The sequence below is a fragment of the Vulpes lagopus genome, chromosome 11 (genome assembly GCF_018345385.1).
Source record: "Vulpes lagopus strain Blue_001 chromosome 11, ASM1834538v1, whole genome shotgun sequence".
Lineage (NCBI taxonomy): Eukaryota > Metazoa > Chordata > Mammalia > Carnivora > Canidae > Vulpes > Vulpes lagopus.
The window spans coordinates 7,458,417-7,471,345 of record NC_054834.1 but is presented as its reverse complement, the minus strand read 5'-3'; positions in this window follow the sequence as shown (position 1 = coordinate 7,471,345).

Here is a 12,929-nt window from a genome sequence, read left to right as displayed (position 1 = left end):
CTGGGACACCTGCACCCCGATGTTTCTAGCAGCAATGTCCACAATAGCCAAACTGTGGAAGGAGCTTCGGTGTCCATCGAAAGATGATGGATAAAGAAGATGTGGTTTATGTATACAATGGAATATGACTCAGCCATTAGAAACGAAAAATACCCACCATTTGCTTCGACGTGGATGGACGTGGTATTATGCTGAGTGAAGTAAGTCAATCGGAGAAGGACAAACATTATATGGTCTCATTCATTTGGGGAATATAAAAAATAGTGAAAGGGAATAAAGGGGAAAGGAGAAAAAATAAGTGGGAAATATCAGAAAGGGAGACAGAATATGAAAGACTCCTAACTCTGGGAAACGAACTAGGGGTGGTGGAAGGGGAAGTGGGTGGGGGGTGGGGGTGACTGGGTGACGGGCACTGAGGTGGGCACTTGACCGGATGAGCACTGGGTGTTATTCTGTATGTTGACAAATTGAACACCAATAAAAAATAAATTTATTAAAAAAATAGTAAATCGTTTAAAACAAAATTACTGGTAATGAATTCTCAGTTTTCTTCACTTTATTTCACCTTAAGTTCTGAAAGGATATTTTTGTTGGATATAGAATTCTGGGTCGGTATTTCTGTTCTTTAAACGCTTTTACAAATGTTATTTCAAATCCTTCTGTACTCAGTGGTTTCTTAAGAAAAATATTCTTTCAAATTTTGTCCTATAAGTAATGCATCATTTTCTTTAGCTGTTTTCATGACATGTTCTTTCTCTTTAATTTTAATTGATGTGATTATGGTATGTCTGAGTATTATTATTATTATTTTGTTGTATTGTGTGGTCTATCATCTTAAGGGTTCATTCAGCTTCCTGAATCTTTGTGTTTATCTTTCAAAGAATTGGGCAAATTTTAAGTCATTATTTCTTTCCTTTTTCTGTACTATGTTCTTTCTCCCCTCCTGGAACTCTAGTGCCACAAATGTTAGGCCTTTTGATATTTTCCCAAAGCTTCCTAGGACTCTGTTCATCCCCACTCCCCCATTCTTCTGTTCTGTGTTATTCAGATGGGATAATTTCTATTGATCTATTGATCTATTTTCAAGTTTATTAATTTTCTTCTATCATCTCCATTCCATTCAATGAGTTTTAACTTTTCATTATTATATTTTTTTAGTTAATACTTCTTTTGGTTCTTGTTTGTACCTTCTATTTTTTTTTTTTTTGCTGGGACTTTTAAATCTTTCCATTTCTTTTGTTACTTCTTGAGCATTTTTATAAAAGCTCATTTAAAGTCTTTGTCAAATAATATCAACATCTGTGTCCTCTCAGTGTTAGTGTCTCTTGATGTTTTTTACCATATAAGTTGAGATTTTCCTGATTATCTTATAATGAGTAATTTTGGGTTGTATCCTGCATGTTTTGAATATCATGTTATGGGGTTCTGAGCTTTGTTTAAATCCTATGAAGAATTTTTTTTTTCCAGGCAATCAGCCTTGTTTAGTTCACGCTGCATGTTATAACCAGCCTTTGGTGGATTGTGGCTTTAATGTCAGCTCTGTACCACATGTGTACCACTCATTGCTGGTTTGGGACCCATACACTGGCCTATCCCTTAGTGTAGTACTCAAAAGTATTGGTATGCTGTTTAAGATCAGAGCCACACATGTACAATTCTGGAGTGATCCCAGTCCTCCCTCTCCACTTCTCTCTGGTACTCTCTGGTTCCCTGAGCTCCTTCTCTTGATGTTCCAGACAAAAAGCTGAGATTTTAGTTTCATGTTTCATATGCACTTCTTTTAATTATACTCCTACCTAGGGCCAAGCTGCAGGAGGACACAGGGAGAAAGATAACACTAGATTTGCCTGGCTCTCTTGGAGTCATAACTAATCGGATCACAGAGATGTTTCCTCTCCTTCAGAGATGTAGGGTCCATGGTTCTCCAGTGCTATTGCTATTGTAGCCATCATTGCTATGGGGTACATGGTGAGTCCTTCTAATATACTGGGATATGTCTTCTTTTATTTCCATGATATTTTCTTGCATTATACTTTTAAATATTACTGTTTTTTCATTGTTTTGTTTTCCCTCTTCAGTGTCCTGAATTATACGGAAATTGGATGCTCTTTCCCTGTCTTCTACTCCAGACATTTTCTCTCTGACCCTTTTTACTTTCCCTATTTTGTGTTCATCTCTTGGTTATGTTTTCATGTCTCTTGTAAGTTTTCATTAAAATCCGTTCTTTCTTGGGCAGTTTATAATATCTTCTTTATTATTTGACATGATTTTGTTTTGATCTTCTATGAATTTTATGATTTTAAACAAATCTCATCTCCTTTCTTGATGCTTTTGTTTATTTGCTTGGTTTTTAAATTTCTGATTCAAAATAGGATATTTTTCATATTCCCCAGTGCCTATTGGAGAGTATTTAATTGAGTTTGGAATGTTGTGTTATGGTTTTCTTCTACTTTATTACTACATTTTTTGGAGGGGAGGTGGTTCACTAGCTGGAAAGTTTTGATTCTCATTTTTATTACATTTTGTTCTCAGTTTTCATTCTACTTTTCTATTTTCTTTTTAGAAAATAGAGTTTTGTCTATTTAGTTTTGTCTAGATGAATATTGCTTGTATCACTACATTTTTCAGGCCAGGTCTGTTGGTATGGAGTGATTTATAAGATTGCTAGTTCAAGATCCCCTCTTTTGTCAGAATAGCAAAATATGATTTATTTACCTAGTAAGTTGCTAAGTAGAAGAATGGAATGGTCCCATGTCCTTGGGTATTTCAATATTATTTTGTTTTATAGAATCCTAAATATGTCTCTCTAGCTTCTTTTTTTCTTTCACCACACAGTTTCCAAAAAGCCACGATAGCTTCCATTTTACCATTTTCTTTTCAGAAGTATTGCCTTTGGAGAACTACTTCCTTGAGATTTTTAAGCCTCTTTCCCTGTAATCTGTACTTATACATCAGGATTCTTTTTCAATCTTAACACACTTAGGGTGTGCTTTCTCTTCTGTCAGTGATTTTACACCAATTCTGGACTTCCCAACATCTCCTCTTTTATTTCTTCTGTACAGTTTTCTCCAAAAAGCCCTTGCTCTCCAGTGAGGTTTATAGTGGGAAAGTTAAAAATAGCTTATAGAGATTGGTGTTTGTGTTTCTATTTACAGGTAATTTGAAGTTTGGCTGTTCTCTCTTTTTTTTTCTCTTTTGATGGGGGTAGGTTTTGTGCAGTTTTATTTGTTCTTATTTTTCCCCTAGAGAATACCCTTGCAGATTTGGATTTATACAGTTGCTATTACTTTGGTAAGCCCGATTTCCTTACATCAGATATAATGGTGAATAGTGAATGTTTCCTTCTTAACATCAGCAATGAGTTACGAATGTTTATTCTCATTACTTCTATTTAATATTTTACTGGGGGATGTTCAGTACAATAAAGTAATACAGACAATTTTTTAAAGATTTATTTATTTATTCACGAGAGACATGTAGAGAGAGGCAGAGACATAGGCAGAGGGAGAAGCAGGCTCCCTGTGGGGAGCCTGATGCAGGACTCGATCCCAGGACCCCAGGATCATGACCTGAGCCAAAGGGAGTCACTCAATCACTGAGCCACCCAGGTGCCCCAAGTAATACAAAGAATTGAAAGCACTTTCATTGCAAAAGAAGATGTAATCTTACTTTGTTCAGGGATTGCATGATTTTTTACATAGAATAAGAAATATTCAAAATTTACACCAATATATAAATATCAGGTATTTATCTGTATATTAGAAGCAAAGATTTAGAAAATGAAATTTAAAAGATGATTCTATTTACAACATCATCAAAAACATAAAATGCTCAGGAACAAATTTAACAAAGACTTTTAAGAACTGTGCACAGAAAACTATAAATCATTCCTAAGAGGAATTAAGTAAGACCTAGTTAATGGAGTGACTTATATGTCTTTGTTCTGGGAAACTTATTAAGAAGTCATTTTTTCCCCAATTGATTTGTAGATTTAGTGCAATAGCAGTCAAAATCTCAACACTTTTTTGGGAGGAAAAGTTAATAAGTTAATTCTAACATTTATATGGAAATGCAAAGGATCTGGAGTATTTTGATAATTAATAACAGAATTAGGAGATTCATTTTACCTGATTTCTGACCTCACACTTTATATAATATGATTGTAATAAGATAGTATCCTAATGACCCAAGGATAGACAGTAGATCAAGAAATAGTTCCATATAAATACTTTCAAATCATTTTTTGATGAGGCACCAGGGAATTTCTATGTGGTAAGGAAATTCTTTACAATGAGTGGTATTGAAACAACTGGATAAATGTAGAGGAAAAAATGAACATTAACATAAAGCTCACACCTCACCCAAATGTTTGTTCAAGATGGATCAGAGATCTATATGTAAAAGCTAAAATTATAAAGCCTCTTGAAGAAATTGTAAGAGAATAACTCAATGACCTTAGGGATGGCAAAGATATCTTTAAGAGGACACAAACGCAGTAAACATTTAAAATTTTGATAAACTGGACTTCATGAAAATTAAAAATTTCTGCTCAGTAAAAATACAGAATAAGAAGATGAATAAGCAAGTCACAGACAGGAAATACTCACCATATACCTATATCATCCATATCTATAGATCTATATCTATATATCTGACAACAGTCTCAAATCCAGAATATATAAGGAAATTAATAACAAAAGACAAATATCTCAATTATAAATATAAAAAATTATTGAACAAACCATAAAAGAAGGTATAAGAATAACCAACAAGCACATGAAAATTTGCTTGATATCATTAGTCTCCCCGAAATACAAATTAAAACCATAATGAGGCTTTACTTTACATCCACTACAGTGGTTCAAATTAAGAATACTGACAATTGTTGAGAGTGTGAAATGGTACAACTACTTTGGAAAATTGTTTGGCTGTTCTTATAAGGTTCAACATTCACTTACATTAAAAAACAACTTCCTTCTTAAATATTTACCTAAGATAAATGAAGACATATGTTCACACGAGACTGTATATACACTTTAGTCATAGTGGACCCAAGTTGGAAATAACCCAAATGTGTCTTCACAGGGAAATGGATAAACAGCTGTGGTATGCTCAGACAGTAGAATACTACTGAGCAATCGAGAGGGATGAACTGCTGACACATGCCTCACAGATAAAACTTACACACCATGGACTGAGGAATGCCAGGCACACAAGAGTACATGATGTACGAGTTCATTTACATTAAGGTCAAGCATAGGCAAAATTGACATGACAGATATTTGGAATTGTGATCACTATGGGAAGTGAGGATTACCTGGGAAGGCCATGAGGGAACTTTCTTGAGTTGCTAGACATGTTCTGTATCTTGACTGTGGTGGTAGATACACAGGTTTACCCGGTACTCAAGTCTCATTAGAATGTTCACTTGGATTTTCTGTATTTCACTTTAGGTAAATTTCACATCATTAAAAAACATAAAAAGCAAAAATAAAATAATAAAATAAAATAATGCCAGAGTGTGTTTTTATACAAAAGAACTTTGCCACAAATGAAGACATGGCAAGGATACTTACTAGTTGTGTGACTTCATGCAAGTTTTTTTTTAAATTATTTTTATTTATAAAATTTTTTTTGTGAGTGAGAGAGTGGAGTACAGGGCAGAGAGAGGGAGAGAGAGAGAGAAAGAGAGAGATTCTCAAGCAGACCCCATGCTCATCAGTGCAAAGCCTGATGTAGGGGTCTATCTTAGGAGCCTGAGATCATGACCTCACTGGAAATCAAGACTCAAACACTTAAACTGATGAAACCACCCTGGTGGGGTGGTGCCCCCCCTCCCCCGCCCCATGCAAATGCCATAACTGCTCTGAACCTGAGTTTCTTCTTCCATAAATCAAGGACGTACATCTTATGGGGTCAAGAGAATTACTGAATTACGACAAGGAAGATAAGGTGTTTCCCAGAGGATTAAAAGAAGTGAGCGATCAGTATGGAGTTTATAAAATGTTCTGCCTTTTACTCTCTCAAACTGTTCCATGTAACACTGCTTTTCCAAAATACTTTCTTTGGGGCCTATCTTTCTGCAACTGCACCTACTACTTAACTTCTTTTTATCAATGCAGATGTGAACCGGACCCCATCACTGGTTTTGCAAAATTCTACTCACATTAAATATATGTTGTGAAGCTGGCAATATTACTCACCTCTTCTATTTCTCCTCCTTTCTCTTTTCTCCTGTCTTTAGAGGGACCAGAAAATTCCTCCCATCTGTAATATGCACAGTTCTAACCACCTGGAAACCCCTTGAAATATCACCTTCTATTATCGTGTGTGTGTGTGTGTGTGTGCATAAATGTGCATTTTAGAAAGATCGTTTTCTTCAGCTTGTTGCATCTACTTGTTTTCTACTGCACCTATATTCCCATATATCACACTACGTTTGTAACCGAAGGGCTGTGCCACTCCAAGTGTCTGACTTGCCCAAAGCAAGAACTGCAAGGACTGCAGCAGTTCATTACAGTAGGGGTGGCCACAGCTGAACAGCAGGACTAGTTGCCAGCGGCTCTAAAGATTCTCATGGAGTGTAGAGATCCAAACTTTAAGGGAACTTACATGGTAGACTCTAGAAGACTGTTGTATAACAAGGGGTAGACACAGAGAAGATAACAAATGGAAGCCATGATATAGCAGAAGCCCTGAAATTAGCAGAAATTAGTTTGGGTGGACTGATCACCAAGTAGCTACATGCTGGAATAGAAGGGCCTGGAGTAGCCACAACCGTCAACTACAAAAAAAGAAAAGGCAACTGGAAAGCCAGGTTGCTGGAGCTGGTGACCCCTTTTCTACAGAGTTCTCTAGAAGGCCTGATTTTCAATTGCCAGTGCTTGCATTACTCTGTGAGACCCAGCTCTGAATCTATTGCTTTTATATATCTTCTAGTTTGATTCCTCTGCATCTTGCTACCTAAGATGTCTTAAGAGTCTTACCCTGTCCTTTGGAACAAGAAAAGACCTGATTAAAGCAGGAATAGGAGAGATACTGAGGTTGAGAATGTCAGACAGGTCTGTCCATTTCTAGTGATTCGGGTTTGTCCATATGGAAGAGGATCTTTCAATCTCTCTGCCTCCCTGTCTCTTTGTCTCTGTCTCTGTCTCTCTCTTCTTAGAAGCAGACTCTTTCCCATAGTTTCTTAGGCCTTTCTTCTGTAGCAAGACATGATCAGAGCAGGGATATTCCCTTACCAGGAAATACTTCTCCCATCACCAACTGGGATTTTATTCCTCAACTGTTCAGGCTCAAGGGAGGCAGCATGAGCTCTGACGAAGCAGAGCAAACATTCTTCCCTTGGGCTTTGTTCAGAGCCTTGACACTCAGCTTCTTGCTTCTGTTTGATGGAGCCTCATCTGTCTCTGTTGACATGGTAGAGCACGAATGTTCTCTATGTTCCCTCAACTCCAAACACAGACATGTGCACTCAGCATGCAGGTTCTGGGCCTCTTGACTACCGATGAATGAAGTTCTCATCCCATTATCTTCAGCTCTGATTTCTTCCTCAGTTGTCCTTGCTGGTCCTTGCTTGCTGCTTCAGTTCTGTGGAGATGTGCCCAGTCCTGCCCTCTCTGGTCCTACTAATATCAGGCCCCAGAGGTGACTGGACTTCATCAGGGGATAACGGATCCTTCAGACAATAACTTAAGGTCACTGTGTTTATGTGTTCACCAATTTGATGCAATGTCACATGCTTCTGGGCCTTCCGAGTGTCCCCATACCAACCTTCAACTGTCCGTGTAAAGCCCCTTCAGCAGCACCCTCTGGAAAATATTAGTTCCCTTTTTCCATATGCATGGAGTAGAGCACAGGCCTACTCAGGTAAGACTCAGTTTGTTAAGTGGTTAAAGTCCTTGGAATCTTTTTACTAAAACATTTGCTATGTTATTCCTGAGGCCTGGGCCCCATTTTTAAACGAACCTTAGATATCTGATTATGGCCTTCCTCTGCTCTTTTCTCTGAAGGGCTGGTGTGGTTAGTCCAATCAGGATCTTGTCCCAAGATACCACACATAGATGGAGTTCGCATAAATATCTGATACAACTCTAGTTTGTAAAACATATAAATCATGTGAGTTTTTTTCATTAAATGTTTTTGCATAACAAGAAGAAAATAGAAGGCATGTAAAGGAAGAAACTCAAGATGAAAATTGATCAGTGTGGCTAGAGCAGTTTCTGTAATGCCACAGGAGAATCACTGCACTTTCCCCTCCCACTCTAATTATTACCTTCCATTTCACTACAGAAGCTAAATTATTGTTATCACACCACATGACATCAAATTATCATTGGACAGTAGCCAACTAGGCAGAAATTGGAGTCTGGTGGAAATACCAAGTGAGTAGTTATCCCAAGCTTCAGAAGTAGTAAAGGTAAATGTGAAATGAACTTGAGTTCAGGCATATTTATTTGGACTTATGGTTTGGACAAGATGGAGATTCCATATGTGGGTCCTTCTCATTACCTAAGTACTGCCCACCAGAAGGTGGAGCAAGGACTGCTAACTTGTCCATCCACAGACATTCTTTGAAGGGGGGCATGGGTAAGGGTTACTTAAGGAATTATTTATGCTGCTCACTTTTTTTTAAAGATTTTATTTATTTATTCATGAGACAGAGAGAGAGAGAGAGAGAGAGAGAGAGGCAGAGACATAGGCAGAGGGAGAAGCAGGCTCCATGCAGGGAGCCCAACATGGGACTTGATTCCGGGTCTCCAGGATCACGCCCTGGGCTGAAGGCGGCGCTAAACCATGGAGCCACCCGGGCTGCAGGCTGCTCACTTTTTTAACAATAAACAATGACAGTGGTCTTTTAGACCTGCTCTACTATACTCTGCCTACTAACTTGAACCTGAATAATTTATGGGATTCCTACTCATTTTTCAGGTTCCAGTTGAGATGTCCCTTCTTCTAGGAAGTCTTCTCTGACAATCTCAGTTTGAGTTGTTTGCTCAAATTCTTCCTATTTACTCTCTTAGGCCACATCTATTTCCCTTCAGATGGGGTGTCATAGCCCAATCATGCTGTTCTGTCCAGATTGTAGGCAATCTGAAGTTAGAGACTGTGCTTGTTTTCTTCGTTGTTCCTGGCACTTGGTGCATATATTCTATTTTATTCCAAAGAAAAAGGAGTTGAATAGAATCGACTGTGTATCATGAGTACTAATTTATCATCAGGATCAGAGTATGCAGCACTCCTCTCTCTTTGGAGGAGAGAGAGGAGTTGGTGTGGAGAGAGTGAAGTGATTTTGATAGAAAATCTAAAAAAGAAAGAAGAAAGAAAGAAGAAAGAAAGAAAGAAAGAAAGAAAGAAAGAAAGAAAGAAAGAAAGAAAGAAAGAAAGAAAGAAAGAAAGAAAATCTACTGTCCCAGACAGCTTGCAAAATGCTTTACACATCCTGTCTATTCTTCACAACAACCTTTAGAGGTCATCTAATCTAACTTTTCACAGATGAGAATCTGGAGGGAAACATTCTTCATGGTGGCAAGAAATGCCCTATTTATTTATGTATGTCTATTTTCATGCCCTATTGAAGCACACCTAGGGCTTCTGTAGCTTCCTCATCTGGTGTGCCCTTCACATAGCAGTTACTCATAAAGTTTAACTTATCCCTCAAAATCCATTCCAAGCATTTCCTCCACCTTAAATCTTCCCATGAGAGGGCTTCCTATTTTGCCACCAATCCTTTCAATCAGAATTAAAGATTGCTTCCTTTGAACCTCTCTTGAACTGGAATTTCTAGCAGATACGTGAATATAGTTGTTCAGCACAGGGGCTTTGCACTCAAACTCCCTGAGTTTCAATCTTCCTTCCCCATGCATCAGCCCTATGACCTTGGGCAAGTTACTTAACCTCTCTGGCTTTGTTTATTCTCTTATTGTATCAGTCAGGGTTCTACTAGAAAAGCAGAGCCAGTATGAGATATATATTAGGAGATTTATTGCAAGGAATTGGTTTATGTGACTTCAAGGGCTGGTTACCCAAGTCTAAAATCCATCAGGCAAGTCCATCAGGATGGGCAGGTTGAAACTCTGGGGTATCAACTAATGCTATTGTTCAAAGTTAGCATTTCTTCTTCATCAGAGAAGCCTCAACTCTGCTCTTATGGCCTTTCAACTGATGGAAGTCTGTCCACCCAGTTTATCTAGGATAATATTTCATAAGTCAACTGATAAAGGGCTTTAATCGTATCTGCAAAATATCACCATGGCAACCTAGATTAGTGCTTGATTGGATAACTGAGGGCTGTGGTCTTACAGGGTTGACACATCAAAAGTCCACTTATAAAGGGTATCAGGGGGGATCCCTGGGTGGCGCAGTGGTTTGGCGCCTGCCTTTGGCCCAGGGCGCGATCCTGGAGACCTGGGATCGAATCCCACATCGGGCTCCCGGTGCATGGAGCCTGCTTCTCCCTCTGCCTGTGTCTCTGCATCTCTCTCTCTCTCTCTGTGTGACTATCATAAATAAATAAAAAATTTAAAAAAAATTAAAAAAAAAATAAAGGGTATCAGGGGAGCAAAACAATGGAATCTATATACATCATAGACCCATTACAGAGATTACATGGATTTATCCATATCATGCATTTAGAATAGTGTTTGGTAGGTGATAAGGCCTCCATAAATATTGATTCTAAATGTAATACTTATTACATTATATTACAATTATTTTTATATGCTTACTTTCTCTTCTAGACTTTGAATTCTTATATTCATGTAAGTACCCAAAGCTTTATATAGAGCCTGACCTACAATATGGTTTGCTAAATTCTGCAAGTGAATAATTAACTTCTTTCAACTTTGAAGGGGCTTATAGGCAACCTAGAAGAATGCCCTGTGAGAGATCCATTAATGAAGACTTACTCCTCTTCATGCAATTTTTCCCTTGCACTGGAATACTAAGGAGATATGACATTTTGGGATATTATCTAAAGAAGGAAAGAGCATGATGGCACCTACCAACTGAGTTTCACAGCTTCCTTTTTAATATTAGTTTCTAATGGTAACACAGAGCATGTTACAGTTTGACAGCAGGACAGACAGGAGAAGCTCAACCAAATGGTCCAGGACATAGAAATGTATTAAGCCTAAGAATAAATGTAATTTGATTTTCTGCTGATTCACTATGAAAAGATGTAAAACAAAGTGTTTTACTTACTCTTTTGTCCCAGAAAGGAGTTCATGCTTACAACAAAGGGATTTTCTATATGCAAAAATTCAAATAATGACTGAGATCTAAGTTCACATATCTATAAGATAAGAAAATTAAGCTAAAAATCCATTGAGTCACCCAAACCATGTAGACTGTCATTTCCTGTACTCCCTCTGTCCACATCTGAAGGTAGATTTGTTTTACACAGTATGACCTAATACAGTAGAAGCATGAAACTCTTCAGTAATCTCTTCTTTTGTGTGGTGAGGATGTTGCAATATCTAAGATCCAAAGACTATGGTTGCAGTATAGGGGGATTCATGTTAACTCTTCATTTTTTACTTTCTTTGGATTTTTTTTTCATCTGTAAAAGTTACTTAGACTTAGCACTTGCGTGCAAATATCACACTTAAGCACGGTTGCAAAGAAAGCTCAACTGGGATGGCTTTAGAATGATCCTGTTTGGAAGGCTAAGTGTAAGCAGTGTTGAACGTTTAAGAAATGAGGATAAAATTCAGGTGCTGGTAAACAGTTTGTGTGCTTACTTGAGCTAAAAGATCAGATAAAAGTGTAGAGTTAACTTTTTATCACTCAACAGTTTGCAGCAGTTCAGATAGCACGCATAAACTCAATACCAATTTTGGAATGACTTGTTACAAAAGGATTGAAAGCATGGTTGGATTTATTTAATTCATATGTAAACTCCATTCTTCACAAATCTTTGCATATTATACACCTATAAATAAACACATAAAGTTAGTGTGCTATTGTTCCCAGTTTCCTTTGCCTCAAATTAAATTGCTTTAATCCAAAAATTTTCAGTGGCCAGGTTTTTATTAAATTTTGTTTGAGAAAGAGCATTCCTGAATTCCTAAATTTGGTACTAACAAGATGAACAATGGATCATTCATTTACTCATTTACTTATTAGACATTTATCAAGTGCCTGCTAGGTGTAAGAAATATGGTAAGCATCAGTGTTATAAAGAGAAAATGGAAATTCCAGTCTAGTAGACAAGCTATCTGAACAGTGTTTAGGAAAGATGGGATACTAGGGGAGAGCACTGGAGAGGTGCCCAGGGTCTAAATATTATAGAAAGCTTCTTGGAGGAGATGACATCCACACTGAAACCTGAACAAACTCCTCAGGTGAAGGGTGTAGGCAAGATCTTTGTTGCAGACAAAGAGAATAGAATATGCGAGGGCTCTGTGGCCAATAGAAGCATATGTGGCAAATTCCAGTTACACTATATTTAATTTTAGTACAACTAAAAATAAAATAAAGAATATTTCTGGGGATCCCTGGGTGGCGCAGCAGTTTGGCGCCTGCCTTTGGCCCAGGGCGCGATCCTGGAGACCCGGGATCGAATCCCACATCAGGCTCCCGGTGCATGGAGCCTGCTTCTCCCTCTGCCTGTGTCTCTGCCTCTCTCTCTCTCTCTGTATGACTATCATAAAAAAAAAAAAAAAAGAATATTTCTGACATGTTAATTATAGGAGGGGGACAGAGGGCATGAATGGCAAGAAGACTGGAAAAGTAGAAGTCAAAAAATGGAGCATGGTAGATGGATTCAAGACATATTTAAGAGGTATATTTCACAAGTTTATTGAAGAGAAGATTTCAATGGTGAGGGAAAGGATGAACCACGGATGGCTCTCAGGGTTCTGATGTGAGCAGATGGTGGTTCTATTTATTCTTTTTTTAAGATTTTATTTATTTATTTGAGAAAGAGC